Consider the following 19185-nt stretch of genomic DNA (forward strand, 5'->3'; position numbering starts at 1 on the left):
TCAAGAGGAGGGAAAACACTGTTCATAAATGATACTTTTCCATGATAAAATAAGGTATTTCAGCTGGAATTGTCATTATTATATTGCCAATAATATAATTGTGGTTTTGATACATGAAGTGTTCATTGTCATGCCATCTGTCCCCAGACCAAGGCTGTTCTTAATCTACAATAATGAATTTGGGGATACTGTTTGTCTTAATCTAGTTACACTTTACATTTCAGTGCTTTAGGCCTTGATTCATTACTCACAGTTGCTGCTCTTACATGAAACTGTGTCATGACTCCCATGGCAATGAAAATTTGATGTTTCTAATACTTGAAAAACAACAACTATGAATTCTGGTGAATTCCGGCAATGTAAGCCAAGAGCTTTTGGCACTGAGATTGTACTGATTGGCATACAAGTGACAATTACCTCCTCCTTTGTACACGTCTAAGAAGTAAAGAGAGAAAGACATGTCTCGACTTTTACTAGGTTTACAATGGAGTCTTTTAACACAAACTACTGGTTACTGGCCTAAGTTTATTTTTCTCAAGGGACTTAGAGAAACATTTTACAAAATGTGACAAGATCTCTCTATATCTGAGCTTCAGAACTATCTCTTCAAGTCATAGAGAGGCTGAACTGCCCAAGCCTATAAATAGGAAGTTGTCTTTGCCTGTGAATGACAGTCTGGAATAGATTACATCCTGGAGTCTTCAGAAACTCTGACATTTGTATAAACTTGTCTTCATTTTTTTTTCTCTGTGAAAAATATTAAAAAGGGTCTCAACTAGATCATTTAACAATCTTAAAGTAGGAAATACCTCATGTTTTATTATGAAGAGGGCATTTTAAAAAGGGAAAGATTTCAGTTTATTTGCAGCATAGGAACAGATGATCTCCATGGAAAACACAATGAAATGTCTACAAGGAGAAAGATTGTTGCGGCAAAGTAACACGTAGCTCTTTATGCTACTATGGTGGTCTTATTGAAGATAGTCCGTTGACATTCTTTCCTCTAGTTTAAAAGGAAGGCTGAATTTAACCCAAAGGAAAGTAGACAATTGCCAACAAGATTTCTAAGACTGACCAAATGATTTCATATTCACATAATTCATATAATTAACATAATTGCAAACCTAATAGGCATAAACTGACTATAGAAATCAGATGTTGGGACTTGTATATGAAAAGAAGTAATATACTGGTTTAAGATTCTAAAAATATGTATTTTGTATTCAAAACACATTATTTGTATTCATTTGCATTTTAAGAATACAATTATACAACTTATTTTCCTGCTCCAAAATCTAATTTCAAAACAATAGCCTCAGCTCATGTTTAGGTATTAGTATGTTTTTCCAATAATTATAAGCTATTCCATGTATTCCCAATAACTTTATTTTGTAATTGCGCAAAATAATGATCGTAAAGAGAATATTAAGAATGATACTTTATATTAATGTTCTTTTACTATTAAATTAATAATAAAACTTACTAATAAAATTAAATAATTTCCATTAAGAATGAAAATGGACCTCCTATATCCCTCCATGATGCAATGCTGACTAGCATTTATCATGATAAATATCTCTACTTATAATGTAGATTATGACATAAGCCCAAGAAAATGTCTTTCATATCTCAAGCATTAATTAATATCTGTTGTAACACAGCATTATTCATTACACATTCCAGAAATGCAAAAATCTACTTATTGTAAAACTACCTCAAGGCTATTCAGATAACCATGTGTCTCCATCCTCATTTCAAGGAACATCATTTTAATTATAAGGATTACTTAATATTTATATAATGTGCCAGAATATGCTCTAGGCAGCCCTAATGCATGAAAGGCATGTTTTGCCCTAAAGAATTGTCTCCTATCCTCAAATTGACATGAAAACAAAGAAAAATAGTTTTCATAAAATATAAATAATAAAGTTTCCATCTCTACGATGGTGTTTATTTCATAGAATGTAGCTGCAGGTTACTGGAGTTGTACAACTAGAGATTCCATTTCCTAGCTGATTTGTGTGTAATTTGTTTCATTTGTAAAACAGAATTTGCTTTCTGATTCATGATTTCTGTCATCTATCGAGCTCATTTTTGCTCTGCACAGTAGGGCATAGACAACTATTATTGTCCTGGTTCCTACTGAAATCAGTAGGCAGCAACTTGTTTGTAGTCACTGATTCTATTTCTTCTATATCGATCCTTTTCAAAAACCAAAGGGAAAAATAAATGAATTAGCCTCTTACCCCGAATTCTGTTAGTCAACTAAAATCTATCATATAATTTTGCATACTGACTCAAGTTAATTTTTTAGGGCAATATCAAGGGAAAACAAAGGGATAAATAATAATCTAGTTCCTATCACATACCAGAGGTTTTATATATTATTAAATGAAATAATTATGATAATTCTATGAAATACCATTTACAGTCTCCATTTTATAATTACAGTGATGAAGGATATGAAGTGAAAGAATTTCTGTAAGATCTCACAGCTAGGTTTAAAAAACAAAATCAGGGGAGTTTCCTGGAGGCCTAGCAGTTAAGGATTTAGTGTTGTCACTGCTGTAGCTTGGGTTCAATCCCTAGCCTGGGAACCTTTTCATGCTTGGGCACAGGCAAAAAAATTAATCAAAAAAAAAAAAACAAAATCAGGTCCATTTGACTTCATCATTTCTGCTATTATACCATACAGCCTTGGGAAATACACATGGGCTGGTATCATAGCATTCTCCAGAAATGCAGTATTGTGGCATGGAGTAGCAAAGTGATATCTCTAGTTATTTCTTTCTTTCTTTTCTTCTTTTCTTCACACCTGAGGAATACGGAAGTTCCCAAGCTAGGGGTCAAATTGGAGCAGCTGGCCTATGCCACAGCCACAATGCCAGATCCCACTCACATGTGCAACCTACATCACAGCTTGTGGTAACACTGGATCCTTAACCCAGTGAGCGAGGTCAGGGCTTGAACCCACATCCTCATGGTTATTAGTTGGGTTCTTAACCCACTGAGCCACAATGGGAAAAATAGTGAGAAAAAGAAAAGACTTATGATATGGGAGAGTGGTCTCAATCAGAAACTTTGATACTGGGTTATAACTGCAGCCAACATATTGTACATAACCCTTTATGAATCTATTGGGAATAAAAAAATTTAATCTGAATAATCCCTTGGGGGCCTATTCGGTCTTTTAGCTTCTGGAAGATAACACAGATGACTTTAGGTTTGGTAATGAATTTTTAGATTCAATACCCAAGGCATGAGAGAAAAATTAATAAGTTGGACTTTGTTAAAATTAAAATGATCTGCTCTGCAAACACACTGTCAAGAGAATGAGAAGACAAGTCACAGTTTGGGAGAAAGTATTTTCAAAAGACGTATTCAACAGAGACTTATCTACAAAACATACAAAGAATGTTTAAATCTCAACAATAAAAAATTCAATAGCCCAGTTTAAAAAGTGAGCAAAAATATAAACAGACCAAAAGATGAACAGCAAAGATTTTATACAGATAGCAAAACAGAAAATGAAAAGATATATCATTAGGGAATCATGAATTAAAATGAGATGCCACTACACACCTTATTAGAACACCTTATACCACAATCTGACAATACCAAACACTGGCAATAATGTGGAGCAGCAGGACCTCTCATTCATTGTTGGTATATATGCAAAATGATACAGTTACTTTGGAAAGGTACCAGAAGTTACTTAGAAAATGAAATATTCCCTTCCCATAATCTAAAGGGGTTAGAAACATAAATGCATGAAAAATTTATGTCCACAGGAAAATCTACCTGTGGATGTTCATAGCAGCTGTATTCATTTTTGTGAAAACTTGCAAGCAACCAGCTGTCCTTCTATTGGACGAATGGATAAATTACCTGTGGTATACCCAGAAAGCGAGTATTTCTCAATGCTAAAAGCACTGATCTACCAATTCATCAAAAGACATGAAGAAAACCTTAGATGCATTTTTTTGGCCGATTTTAAATCAATTTAATCACAATTTCATGTTATAATACAGAGACGCACATATCTATACACTTGTCTCCACACGTGGTACACACAGAAAGCCACTGGATACTCACTTTCCTGATGGTTTGCTCAGGAAAGAGGGGAAACAAAAGAAGCAGTTTCGGTTTTGGCTGAAGTGGTGGGAGTGACAGTGAATTGCCAAGAAGATCCCATCCATGGTTCTTGCACAGGCTGTCCAAAGGGTCACAGAATCCATCCCCTCACCCCCCAGGATAGATCACAGAGTTTGCGTTCACTATCTGCCGCTGCTTTGGAGGTGTGCTTCCTTCATCTTTGATTTAAGCTCCCCCCTTGTTTTTGGCACCCAGAGCCTGTGGAAATTTCCTGGCCAGGGATCGAACCTGTGCCACAGCAGCGATCCAAGCCACTGAATGCATCTTAATAGTTGAAAAAAATCCACCAAGAAAGCCTACAAACTTATGATTCCAACTATGTGACATTCTGCAAGACAAAACTATGGAGACAGTAAAGAAGAAATTAGCCTTTCCCACCTTTGCCACTTCTTCTAACAAAATAGAGATTATGAAAGTAACATATATATTGAAAAATATGTGCTGCCAAAGCAATGTCATGTCTGCTGAGGGGATGCAGAGCGATAGAAAGGCAGCCAGACCTAGGACATCATAATAAACATTAAAAATGCTTTAAAATGTATAAACCACTCTCGCAGAGAATGTTTTGGAATCCAGCAGACTAAACAGCACCAAGTTAAACATTTAAATTAAAAGCTACAGCTGGCCAAATATTATTGTATCTGTTTATTTTATTACCTGAAAAGGCAGCTGCATTTTAAATGAAAGCAAATTTAAACTTACTTAACTTCTTTAATTCGACAGCTTGAACCCTACATTGATGTTGCAAAACAAATGTCATGATTTTAACTTACCTTGACCATAAAGTAAATAACCTACTCTTTTTCCTGTGTTGCATAGAAAAATGGAAAGAGATCTGAAGGGCAAGTCAGAGGGTCATAACTCTTAACATCAGCCTGGCCTCCGAAGAAGCTATTGGGGTGACTTAATCTCTCGCAGTCTGAGTTTCCCCAACCCATTTCATGTACTCTCAACATGCAAAACAGATAAAGACATCCTGGTTTAAGAAGGAACACTGCTCCCTGTCTGCTACATCTACTTCCTGTCCCAGCACAGGAAGACCACACAGAACACAGTGTGAAAATCATTTAATAGAATATGGCTCAAATTATTTCCAGTTCTGAAATCTTTTGTTTCTATGTAAATATTCAAAACATCCTAACTTCCCCCTGCTCCACAGAGACCAAGACTTTTACTCAAACAATGCTGCTCAGGCTCATAAAATTTGAGAGCCAGAAAAGAATTTGGCAAACTATTTAGGTCATCTGCCTGGCTCTGAATGGACATGGCCTTAAATGATCCCGGAATTATTTTTTCAGAACTATTTAGAAAATCCAGACAGGCCCTTCTGAAGATATCCCAACCAAGTCCTTTTTCTACAGTTTGAAAAAAAATCATTTAGGATAATTCTACCTATATTTCCTCTTGTTCATTTTCTATGGAAACAGATGTAATTACTATTCACACAGAGCATCTATTTTTTCACTCAACAGGGAATTAAACTCCTAAGCAACATTAAGCAATCTCCTGGGTCCTAAAGTACAAAGGTAAACAGAATCCAGTTGCATCCAGGAACTCACAGTTTAGGGAGGAATATATGTGTGTGTTGGGTGGTGGGAAGTCTCAGGGGATGAGCACACGGAAAGGCCTAACTCCTGGGAGATGAGGTGGTCAGAAAAGTTCCTACAGAAGTTAATGCTTGAACTGCATTTTGAAGGATGATTACAAGTTAGTGACTCAGGAAAATGGTACCAGGGAATTTCAGACAAGAGGAAACAGTGAAGTAGGAAAGTTTGAGAGAGCATGGGATACATACAGGCATTTTAACAGCTGGACCACAGAGTCCCACCTACGCCCCCACTCCCAGAAGCTATAAGTCCAGAATGGTGCAAAGATTTCACTGTACCCATGTATGAGAATAAAGCATTAGAATAGGGAGGCTGGAGGTAGAAAGAAACATAAATGACTTTTTTTTCTGTAATTTAGGTAAGAAATGATGTAGGTTCAATACCGACTATTCAGTATCTTAAATCATTTTAGTTGCTTTGCGCTGACACCTCCCACCTTTTCTATGGCTAGGCTTGTGTATCATCAAGGCATCTGGATATGGACAATAGCTCAGCTGAGAAAGATTTTATTGTTTTTCAGTTGGTATCGAGTAGCCACTTCACCACACTTTGGAGAGTTATTATTTTATTGTTAGTAGTCAGCTGATTGCATGATTCTACTTGGTGTTAGAATCATAAAACTTTAAATCTGTAAGACTTTCTAATTCATCTGGTCTGATTGTTTTCAGATCATGTTTCTCTGAAACCTAGGTTTCTTTTGGGGAAAGCACAGATGAGGCTATGGAATAAAATGCAGACAGAGCTCCTGGCCTTGTCACCCAGCATAACTAGAACCAGCTCTGTCAGTCATTGTAACCAGCACTGCTCCTTGTCTTCCCTGGTAACCAGCACCACCATGTCATCCAGTGAGTGATTTTTCTTGATTTTGCGTGTTCTAATTAAGATTTTGTTGGTAAAACAGATTCTGTTGCTAAAATTATAACCTCCCCTCTAACTTCACCAATGAAAAATTCAAACACAATGAAGTGAAGGGTCTTGCTTGTGTTTGTGTTTAGCTAGTGGGTAGCAGCAGAGCTCAAACAGCAAAACTGTTAATACAAATTCAGGAAGAGCTGGAACCTCTTCTAGAATTTGAAACTGTCCCTAATCCCCAAGTCATATTCTGGTCTTACCAACTCTCCTCATTCCAGACATTAATGTCAGTGAATTTCAGACTTCCTATTAAAAAAGAAAAACAGATTCTAAGATTCATTTTCTTCCCATGTGAATGTGTTTACGTGTGTTGCTGTTTGTAACGAAACTGACATATAGATTTGAATTTACAAACTTTGTGATAGCTAAGAAAATATTATTTAGTGTTCCCTTGGACAGGCTAAATTATTACTATTGGGTAAAAACATCAACCTCTGAATTCAGCTAAAGCACGTGGGAGGATTTTTTATTTTTCTTTCAGTCTTGCATCATCTACAGATACTTCATGGATCATCGGTAATTTAAAAAAGTAAACATAAAAGAATGGCTCTCGAAATTTTATGGGTAGAGAATCACTTGGGAAGCTTGTTTAAAAATGTAGATTTCCACACTTTTCCCCCAGATCTCCTGACTGAATCCAAGATGAGGATCAGTAATAACTATTTTCAGTGAAGACCCCAGATGACTGGGATGTGTGTCTGAGTTCCACATGTGAGAGACTGTTGTAGCTCTAACTAGAATTTTTAAAGAAGGGGTTGGTTTAAATGGTTTTGCTGAATCCCTTAATCTGACTTGTCTCTTTAAAATAAAAATATTTCACCATGCTCGTCAAGGACATGGAATCAAAACCCATCTCTAAGTCTTACAGGATCAAGTTGTCATGGGTTTCATTACCAGCATAGTTTACATTTTCTTTAGCCTCAATATCTTTCACCAGGCACAAAGTTCATGCGTTTGGCACAAGAGGAAGTTATGTCTTGTTCCAAGAAACATGTATTCATCCTCCATCCTCCAAATGTCTATTAGATACTGAGATACATTAAACTGAGCTGTTGTTTGCTGTATAAAGTTTCAAGAGTTTCTGATGAAGAGCAGGATTAAGATTAGATATTAACAAAGTCAAATTATCTCTGTGTTTGTTTTGAAAGAAAAAGCAAAATCAAGCATTTTGACTTTTATTAAAAAGAAAACAATAACATCATCATTTACAACTACTAGATGTAAGAACAATTCCCCTACTTAGTTTTTTTTTTTTTTTTTTCCCCTGTGATGATAAGTGAAAATAAGCTTAAGGCAGTAAATGGCCTCAGGGACCTTCAATGGCCTGTAAAGCTTTTTGCTTGTGGGTTATTTTCAATTCCATTTCATTATAAAGGACTTATTTCAGGAACACTGGGGCTGATAATCATGTCAAACCCAGTCCCGGAAGAAAACTAGAAAAAAATGTATTTACTCAAAGATGAGACCACCTTTTGGGCAAAAAGAGAGAGCTCCTGATAGACAGTTACTTTCTAAATCAAAACACCCTAAAAAATGAAATCTATATGGGCAGATTCTTCCTTTCCTTTTCCTTTTTCCCCTTCCTTTTTCTTTTCTTCCTTCTCTCCCTTTCTTTCTTTCTCCCTCCCCCCAACTCTGCCCCAATTCCTTTCTTTCCTTTCTTTATAGATAGTCTCTCTAAAATTTCAACTGTATAATATCTGGCCTCAAAAGCGGCTCAGTGGAATTAATAATAATAGCTAATACTGAGTGCTTATTATTTATCAAACAGTATCTTAAGGGCTGGATATGTGTTACATCCTCAAAATAATGGTTGAAATGAGCATTAATATTATCCCTACTGTATACATGAGGAAAGAGTGGTACAAAAAAAAAAAGTAACTATACTATCACCCCACAGCTATTGTCTGTAAGAACTCAAGTCAATATAAGTCCCTATTCCTGTACGAAGGCTGGAAGCAAGCATAATTTCCAATCCTTATATTTAAAAATTCTGCAAACAAGCTCCAAGAAAACTTGGTTCTGGGACTGCGATCCATTTCAACTAGCTTACTTATAGACCAAGAGCATGATCTTCAACACTTCGAGATGCGTGAGGCAAATCCAAAGCTATGGTATCATAAATTCTGCTCAATTATCTGTAGTGTAATATCTGCCTTGAAATCACCCAACCCTCCCCATGGATTTTAAAGTCCATGAGTATCTTCTCCTGATCTTTCCTTTCCTTCTGAGACACTGCTAAGACTTTGTCAAGGTAGCTGATGCTTTTCCCTTACTGCAGTTAACTTCGTAAACTTAATTTTGCTTGGTTAACAAATATATTTTTCAGGAATATATTTGGGAAGTTGGCAATTGACATCTGTCTAATAATTATTAGGAATTTGAAGACTGCATTTTATTATAAACATAAGTAACCTGTTCTCTAATTCTCCTCAAACCAAAGCTATTACTATTGCAGAATGAGGAAACTGATACTAAATTTCAGTAATTACTTAAAGAATTTTTGACATTTCCTTAAAATACAAGTCCAAACATTAAAACATTTATGCTCCTGTAACTCCAAAGATCTTTAAAAAAGTTCTCTACAAATAGAAAGAAATCTCTGAATAGTTTCCCCAACTCATATCAAATATAAACTGTGGGATGTAATAGGATTAAATTAATTAAAAAAACTTAATTGTATATTACAAACATCTTTAATTTAAGAAAATATTTTTATTCTGAAGTTTTATTCAGTAGGAGACTGAGATTGGGCAATTTAAACATTGAAAACAACAACAACAAAAAAAACCCTAAAACAAAACAAAACACCCAAACAATCAAACCTGGTTATCTCAGAATGAGATAATCTTCTTCCTGATAAAGGAAACATCATATGGGAAATACTTCGGGTGTGAACACACAATGCACAAGGAGAACCTGTTTCTTTGGAAATAGCTGTAAATATATTCATCTGAGTAAAACAATCATCTGTGTCTAGTCATGCATGCTCCCTGCTCTGTGGCTGTCACCGCTGTCGATCTGAAGTTGAAAGGTAATGGCCTCATGATTCAAGGAAACTGCTGAAGTGTGTACTCAGGCTTCAGTTGAAGAGATGGGTTCATTTATCATCATAATAAGCTATTACCATCGAGAGGTCACAACTCATTGGAGAGACAGTCAGTCTAATTGGCTCAATTCCATCAGCTTTAGACGTGCCTCAAGGAGATAAGCACTCTTTCACAGGTAATTTTCAATCACCCAACAAACTACCTGTTTAATAATTCATCACATTTAAGATTGGGGGCTTATCGCATAGCTCCTTTTTCCATGTGGCAAATGTCGAATTTTAACTAATTTGAATCTCAGACCCGGGTAACAGAGGGAAAGCTTCAGAAAAAGTAAGATGAGAGACTGACTGTTTTGACTCAACTACTACTGTTGGAAGTCATGAGAAGACCTCAGAAATATAAATGTATTATGCTTCCCAATAGACCCTGTTGACAATAACAGAATTTCCTGAAACTATCTGGAAAGATACGAGTGTTATTGGAATCCTTGTGATTAACTGAGCATGACAACCAATTTTTAGCTTATAGAAAGAACTGAGGCACTTGATACTTACTAATTAAAGCACTAATCTCTATAACAAATTCTAGAATTGAAAATTAATAGTTTATAATAGATCAAAATAAAAATAAAGGCTGCCCTATTTAAGATATCTTATTTTATAGCTTTGACAATTTTATGTTCATAAGTCGGGCAGTATAGTCTCTGAGGCAAAGTCACCTCAAATCAAATGCTGGTTGTGACTATAAATAGCTAAGTTACCTTATAATTATAAACATATTCTTATCCACCACTATATTTTACACAAATGTTTGTCATATATACACTATTCTACCTTTAGGTTTAACTACTTAACTATTTGCCTTGGATCATTCTATACTAGTATATAAAAACTTCTTTCCTTATTTATATATAGTTTTATAGTGTTTGATTGATTTATAGCATTTGTATGTACCAAAATTCATTTAATCAGTCTCTCAGTGAAAGACATTTTTGTGTATATCACAGATATTTATAAATGAATATTTTGCATCTTTCATGTTTATATATACCTGTAGGAAAAAAATCCCAAGAGAGAAATATATAAGCATATGTGCATTTTTAACTCTGGCAAAGATTTCTAAATTGGTTTTCTTGGATTGCATAATAAATATCCCCACTTTTCCTTTTTAAAATTTAGTAAGAGTGTACTAGCCATTTTGCCATTTTGCATCTCTTCTAAGATAAATGACAGTTTCTCAGTGTAGTTGTATTATGTCAGTTTGCACATGTTTTCATATAACTAAAAGCTATCTGTATTTCCTTTTCTATGAACTGTCCATTCATATTAGTTGCCCATTTCTTTGTTGAAATGTTGCCCTTTCTTATTAATTTCTATAACTTTAAAAAATATTAGAGTAGCCTTTTGTTTGCTATAAATCAAAGAAAAATGAAAAATTAAGGAATTCAAAAAATAATTCATGATATGTTATTTGATTAGTGTACTAAGGCTGCCATAACAAAATACCATAAACTGAGTGTCTTAAACAAAAGAAATTCATTATCTCACAGTTCTAGATGATACAACTCCAAAAATAAGGTATTGGCAGGGTTGGCTCCTCCTAGAGCTATGAGAAAAGGATCTGTTTCAGGCTTCGTTCCTTGCCTTGTAGATGGTTGTCTTCATGTTCACATGGCATTCTCCCTTCTTATAAGGATAGCAGTCATAATAAGTTTGGGTCCACCTTAATGACTTCATTTTAACTTGCTACACTATAGCTAAGGGTATTGATGCTATTTATTATCCCTATAAAGTTTACTTCTCTAATCAGTCACTGATGGGCAGAAATCTTAAATCCCTTTACATACTAGGTCTTCAGTGAAGTAGGAATAGTTAGATACTTATCATGTCATTGCTTGGAAAGACGTGAAGCGATGCTTGTTCACTTTATTTCAGTACCTTCAAGATAAAGTGCAAAACACTGCAGGTTTCTCAAAAAGCTAGACTACTGACTTAAGTTTTTCACATTTTTTGCAAAAGTGTTGTTAAAGTCACATAATCTACTTACTTGCTAAAATTAACTCTCTGTGATTGTCCATTTTTATTTTTAATGCTATCTTGTTTTTACCACCACCAGATGCTCAATCAGAGAGCAATAACATGCAGGGGACAAAGTGTTCTTTAACAAACGTCTTTTATTGATATAAAGATTACCTCTGATATAAATTACTGCAGCATATAGCTACAGAAATTCACAAAGCAATTGACATTTATTGAACAGCTTCTGGGTGCTAAGGGCATTTTTGAGGGCTTTGCACAATTCTACAGCAGTGCTGGAACTTTCAAGTGGTAGATAATGAAAGTAAGTCTCAACTAAATTATGGGATGTGTCCAAGATTACAAAACTAATAAGGAAGAGAGATCCAGCATTTGAATCAGATCTGTGAAAGGCATAATGATCAAAACATTGAAAATAACGGACCATGTCTTCCCCTTGCATAAATAATAGCTTTCAAACACGTCTCATGAAAATGAAGAAAGAAAATAATGTATTCCTTTGTTAGTTCACAATGAGTTGTCAGCAGGATTGGTCTTCTCCGAGAGCTGTTAGAGGAGGATCTGTTCCAGGCCTCTCTCCTTGGCTTAGAGATGGCTATGTTCCTTCCACATGCATCTGTGTCTCATCCTTCCCAACATCCTGCTCTCTGCCTACTATTAACAACAACTAAACAACACATACTGGGTTATATACAAAAGCCCAGTACATAAAGAACTCTTCTGCCATGACAATCCAGAAATGGCATAATACTGCCCCACTAACCTACAACAACAATAGTCAGTGGGTCTGATCTATTCCGACTGGCAGAGGCTAGCACATTGGGGGTTCAAATACAAGGACTTGGGCTAGTACATCAGAACCAGCAAACCATTGGTTCCTTCTAGGTCTCCACTGAGCTGCACATAGGACATGGCTGTAAAGTGCTATTGAATATAGTAAAAATGTGAAGTTTTCAATTAGATTTCATTGAAACTTTTTCATATCAATGCTGGTTTTGCTTCCTTTAGTTCTAAGATGAGGAATGGGGGTGGCATGGTCTTCCTTTTTACAATTCCAATTAAAAAATTATACAGAGTACCCGAATTTCCGTTTTAACTTTGGGCATTTGTTGTTCATTCAGTAGCCATTGTGTTAAGCTCTAAGGCTAAAGAAGTGACCAGCCTGAGGTCCCGTGGTAGGTAGCAATCCATGGAGAAAGCATTATTGTTTACCTTTTTTGTTCCTCTTAATTTCTTTTTGTAGAGATGAATTTTCATCTGCTATCATATTCCTTTTACCAGAAGAACTTTCTATATTTCTTCTAAAAAAAAGTAGCTTAGCCTTTATTTCCTGAAAAGTTCTTTGTTTTACCTTCCCTTTTCAAAGATATTTTGGCCTGGTAAAAATTCTAGATTAATAATTTTTGCTGTTGTTGTCTCTTTTCCCCCCAGTACTTGAAAATATTTCTGTGCTATATTCTGGTTCCTGTGAGGTCTAACAAGAATCTCCTATCTTATCTTTGTTTTTCTGGACAGGTTGTATCTTTTCTCCTCCAGCTGCTTTTGGATTTTCTCTTTATGTCTACCACTGTTTTGATTGTTCTTGTTGTTGTTAAATAATTTGATTCTGATGAACCTTGGCATTATTTCCTTGTCATTCTGGGGTCCGTTTGCATTGACTGATGTTCTTTTGGCTATGGTTCATATGCTCCTGCTTGTTTACATGCCTGGTCATTTTTTATTTGATGACAGACATGATGGATTTTACATTGCAGGGTGCTGGATTTTGTTGTAATTAATTAAGTAGTATTGGATTTTGTTCTGCTGTGCAGTTTTTTTAATAAATTGATTTAAGGTTTGCTTTTAAGATCTGTTAAGGTAAATCTAGAGCAGCCTGTAGTTTGGGGGTAATTTAGCACCTCTACTGAAACAATATTCTCAGTACTTTAGCTGAAGTCCTCTCTGCTATGAAGATGTTTCCCCTTAGATGGTAGGAAAATATGTTATTACCAGCTCTACATTAGCTATAGGAATTGTTTCTCTTATTGCTTTTTGGTAGTTCTTCCACCAGCCTTAGGTAGGTAGTTTCCTCCCACCCAACTCAATATTCAACCAGGCTGACAGTTGTTCCCTTTGACAGCTTTCCAGATTATCTGGATTGATTCTCCTTCTCCTCTTGGTCTGTCTGTCTGTTTGTCTCTCTCTCTCTCTCTCTCTCTCCAGCTTCCTATTCCTTAATACTCTGTTCCACAAATTCTAGCTTCCTGGACCTCCCTGAGTTCCAATCTCTATCTTTCAGACAATGCTGTTTAGGCCTCCTCTCAATGCACTTCACGATGGAAACTACACCAAGACAATAATGTGGGAACTATTAAGCCTCAACTCTGTTTCTCTTTTCTCAGGGATCACAGTCCAACACTACCTGTCTAAAAACTATTGTTTCACGTTTTCTCCCAAGTTTTCTTGCTGTTTAGGAAAGGTTTATCCAGTCATGGTCTGAAGCAAAAGTTCCAAGGTATTGTCTTTGAAAATTTTTGATTGATTGATTGATTGATTGTCTTTTTGCTATTTCTTTGGGCCGCTCCTGCGGCATGTGGATGTTCCCAGGCTAGGGGTTGAATCGGAGCTGTAGCACTGGCCTACGCCAGAGCCACAGCAACGCGGGACCCGAGCCGCGTCTGCAACCTACACCACAGCTCACAGCAATGCTGGATTGTTAACCCACTGAGCAAGGGCAGGGACCGAACCCGCAACCTCATGGTTCCTAGTCGGATTCGTTAACCACTGCGCCACGACGGGAACTCCTATTTATTTATTTATTTAGGCTGCACTCCTGGCATGTAGAAGTTCCTGGGCCAGGGATCAAACCCATGTTGCAGTTACAGCCTGCACCACAGCTACAGCAATGTCGAATCCTTAATCCACTGAACCACGAGGGAACTTTCCAGAATTTATTTTTATGTATGATATGAGGTAGGCAAGCAAACATAGTTATTTTTTTTGTCTTCAGATAACCACTGGTACAAGTAGTATTTATTACATGGTCTAGCCTATGATCATTGATAGGCAATATCTATTTTGTTAAAAATCAAGTATCTCTATGTGCATGAGATATTTCTGGGCCATTTTTTAGTTCCCTTGATTTTTTTTGTTTTTGTTTTTGTTTTTGTTTTTGGGAATGCACCTGTGGCATATGGAAGTTCCCAGGTTAGGGATCAAATCGGTGCTGCAGCTGCTGGCCTGTGCCACAGCCACAGCAAAGCAGGATCTGAGACCTACACTGCAGCTTGTAGTGACGCCATATCCTTAAGCCACTGAGTGAGGCCAGGGATTGAACCTGCATCCTCATGGATGGTAGTCGGCTAACCTGCTAAGCCTCAACGGGAACTCCCATTGATGTTTTAAAATCTATTTTCACACCAATAGCACTTTATTTCAATCACTATTTCTTTTTAAAATGAGTCCTAACTCTTCATATGAGATAAGCTTTCTATTTCTTGTTTTTAAATTTTTTTTTTAAATTGTTATTTCCCCAAAACAATTTTTTTTCTACTGTACAGCATGGTAACCCAGTTACACATACAAACTTTTCTTAAAACCCCATCTGTAGCTTTCTTTTAGGATTTGCTTTGACTATTTCTGATCCTTTGCTTTTCCATATAGATTATATCCTTGGTACTTTTATTATTTATTGTTATCATAAAGAACTTTTTTTTATGCTTTTTAGGGCTACACCTGCAGGATATGGAGGTTCCCAGGGTAGGGTCAAATTGGAGTTACAGCTGCCGGCCACAGTCATAGAGACAGCAATGCCAGATCTGAGCAGTGTCTGCAACCTACACCATAGCTCATGGCAACACTGGATCTTTAACCCACTGAGTGAGGCCAGGGATCAAATCTGCAACCTCATGGTTCCTAGTTGGATTTGTTTCCTCTGTGCCATGACGGGAACTCCTGAAGAACTTATTTTTAAAGTGTTGTTTTAACTGATTTTTGCTGATGTAATGAAACAGTTGAATTTTGTATATTAATTTTGTATACAGTTCCTTTGATTCACCTATCAATAAGTTATTTTCTGAGTTCACAAATCAATCTACAAAGGAAAGTTTTATTTCTTTCTTTTCTATTTCTGTGTCTTTTATTTTTTAATCTTAACTTCACTGTCCATATCTTCTAGTACAATATTAAATAAAAGTACTCAGAACGGAAACTGTCATCTTAAATCATTCTTTTAGAATTTTATACTAAATGTTATTCATTTTTGTATAGATACTCTTCTTCTGATGAAGTGCCTTTCCAATCTTAGTTTGCGTTTTTTTAAGCATCATGAATCATTACTTAATTTTACCTATTTCTTTTGCTGCCTCCAATTGAGTTTTTTCCCTCTCCTTCAATCAGTCAATATCATCGATTACTTAAACTTATTTTCTGATATTAAACCATTGTTGAACTCCTATGATAAAAGCAACTTGGTCAATTTAGTTTTACCATTTTTATGCATTATGGATTCTGATTGTGCTTTGGTTAAGATGTTTGCATCTATTTGCATGAGTAAGTTTGAACAGGAATTTCCTTCTTCATATCTCCCTGAAATCAAGCATATTCAGCCTCATAAAATTATTTGAGTAGTCCCCATTAGTCTTCTCTAGAAAGCTTGTATTAGACTGAATATTTTTTTTAGGTTTGAAGTTTGATTGAACAAAATAAACAAACATAGAAAAAAATAGACCCGTTATCTTTACAGGAAGAATTTTTTAGCTACTGATTCAAGTGCTTTAATAGCCATAGGACTTTTCACATTTTTCCTCTTAACTCAATTTTACTAATTTTCATTATTCTAGAAATTTACTTATTTTTATGGTAAATTCATTGTGTATAAAATTTTTATGATTTTTCTTTTTTTTAGCTTTCTGAAGTATTTTTAGTTATATCCATATATACTTCTAATATTACATGTAGCTCTACCTACTTTTTTCTCTACTAATCTTGTCAGAGCTTTTGAAAACAAGTTTTTTATTTTTGCTTTAGGTTCCATTAATTTTCATTTATATAAGTTCATATCTTTATTATATTATTTGCTTTCTTATGTTTTCTTTTGGATAAGTTGCTCATGGATCTCTATTCTAAAGCTAAATGCCTTACAAGAATAAATAGAATTGAATAAAAAATGATTAACTGGAAAGTGTTGGAAACATCTAGATTCCAATTTTTGCTCTACCTATTACTAGTTGGTATACCTTGGTTTGTTAGCTGATAATTTGGTCATATATTTTAATATAGATGAAAAAAAATACACAAGTAAGTTGAACATTTTAGGTGACCTGTTTTGTGCAGAATCTGTATAACTATTACCAGTAAACTCCTACCAATGTGGCCCTAGATTATGTTAATTTTGTTTGCAACTATTTTACAAAGTCGACTCAGTTTGAAAATATTGTTTAAGTAAAATCCTTAATTTTTCCCACCAAATTGCTGTTAAACTGAATGTTCCCCTATATAGTACTTGTTTAGTTGATAAATTTTAAAAACTGATCTTTGTTTCCATTATATTTCATTATAAGGCACTGTAATGAGAATAATGCATATGAATATTAAAATGTTTTTTACACATTTACAATATCCACATTAATCTTTAAAAATTTAATTAGGAAAAATATGAAGACAGAATTATGACAACAATTAGTAAGATTGAGAGATTTTACATTGACTTTAGAGTCCCCACCTGTGGGCTAATTTTGCAAAGTAGACATTACCATAATGATGGGCAATAAATGAGTTCTTGAGTTTTGTTTGTTTTTTTGTTGTTTGTGTACTTTTATTTTTGTATTTCTTCAGTATCCATTGTGATTTCTCCTTTTCATTTCTTATTTTGTTTATTTGGGTTTTTTCTCTCCTCTTCTTGGTGAGTCTGGCCAGAGGTCTGTCAATTTTGTTTACCTTTTCAAAGAACCAACTCTAGGTCTTATCGATTTTTTCAACTGTTTTTTATTTTTTTGTCTTCTGTCCATTGTCCTTTAAGGGCTGCACCCAGGGTACATGGAGGTTCCCAGGCTAGGGGTCCAATAGGAGCTGCAGCTGCCGGCCTATACCACAGCCACAGCAATGGCAGATCCGAGCCGTGTCTGCGACCCACACCATAGCTCATGGCAATGCCTGATCCTTAAACCACTGAGCGAGGCCAGGAATCGAACTCGCAACCTCATGGTTCCTAGTCAGATTTGTTTCCACTGCGCCATGACAGGCACTCCCTCAATTGTATTTTGAATCTCTATTTTATTGATTTCCTCTCTGATCTTTATGATTTCCTTCCTTCTGCTGACTTTAGATTTTGTTTGTTCTTCTTTTTCTAATTCATTTAGGTGGTGGGTTAAGTTGTCGATTTGAGATTTTTCTTCTTTTTGAGGAAGGACTGTATTGCTATGAATTTCCCTCTAAGCACTACTTTTGCGACATCCCATAGATTTTGAATGGTTGTGTCTTCATTATCATTTGTCTCGTGGTATTTTTTAATTTCCTTCTTGATTTCCTCATTGACCCATTGGTTTTTTAGTAGCATGCTGTTTAGTCTCCATGTAGTTAGTTTTTTCTCATTTCTTTTCCTGTGGTTGATTTCTAGTCTCATGCCATTGTGGTCAGAGAGGATATTTGAAATAACTTCTATACTCTTAAATTTGTTGAGGGTAGCTTTGTGCCCAGTATGTGATCAATCTTTGAGAATGTTCCATGTGCACTTGAGAAGAAGTATATTCTGATTTTTTTGGATATAATGTCCTGAAAATGTCAATGTCCTGAAAATGTCAATTAAGTCTAACTTTTCCATTGTGTCCTTTAGGATCTCTGTTGCCTTATTGACTTTCCATCTAGAGGATCTGTCCATTGATGTGACTGGGGTGTTAAAGTCTCCCACTATTATTGTATTCCCATCAATTTCTCCTTTTATGTCTCTTACTATTTGTTGTAGGTACCTGGTGCTTCTATATTAGGGCCATGCATATTGACAATTGTAATATCCTCTTCTTGAATGGATCCTTTTAGCATTAAATAGTGTTTCTTCTTTTTCTTTCTTTATGGCTTTCATTTTAAAGTCTATTTTGTCTGATATGAGTATTGCAACTCCTGCTTTCCTGTCTTGTCCATTGGCATGAAATATCCTTTCCCATCCCCCACTTTCAATCTATATGTGTCCTTTGCCCTAAGGTGAGTCACTTGTAGACAGTAGATTGCAGATTTTTGCTCTTTTATTCAATCTGCTACTCTGTGTCTTTGATTGGAGCATTCAGTCCATTGACATTTAAGGTAATTATTGATAAATTTGTATTTATTGCCATTTTAAAGCTTGTTTTCCAGTTGATTCTATGTTTCTCCTTTGTTCCTTTTTTTTTTTTTGGTTGGATGATTTCCATTTATTTTGTGCTTGTGTACTTTTCTTTTTAGTTTTGGTGAATG

At 35.5% G+C, this 19185-nt stretch overlaps 1 protein-coding gene across 1 annotated transcript in view; it reads right to left on the minus strand.

The window, feature by feature from the left end:
• LAMA2 (laminin subunit alpha 2) overlaps positions 1-19185 on the minus strand; it is a 594513-nt gene that overhangs the window by 284596 nt on the left and 290732 nt on the right.

Source organism: Phacochoerus africanus, chromosome 2 (assembly GCF_016906955.1).
Source record: "Phacochoerus africanus isolate WHEZ1 chromosome 2, ROS_Pafr_v1, whole genome shotgun sequence".
NCBI lineage: Eukaryota > Metazoa > Chordata > Mammalia > Artiodactyla > Suidae > Phacochoerus > Phacochoerus africanus.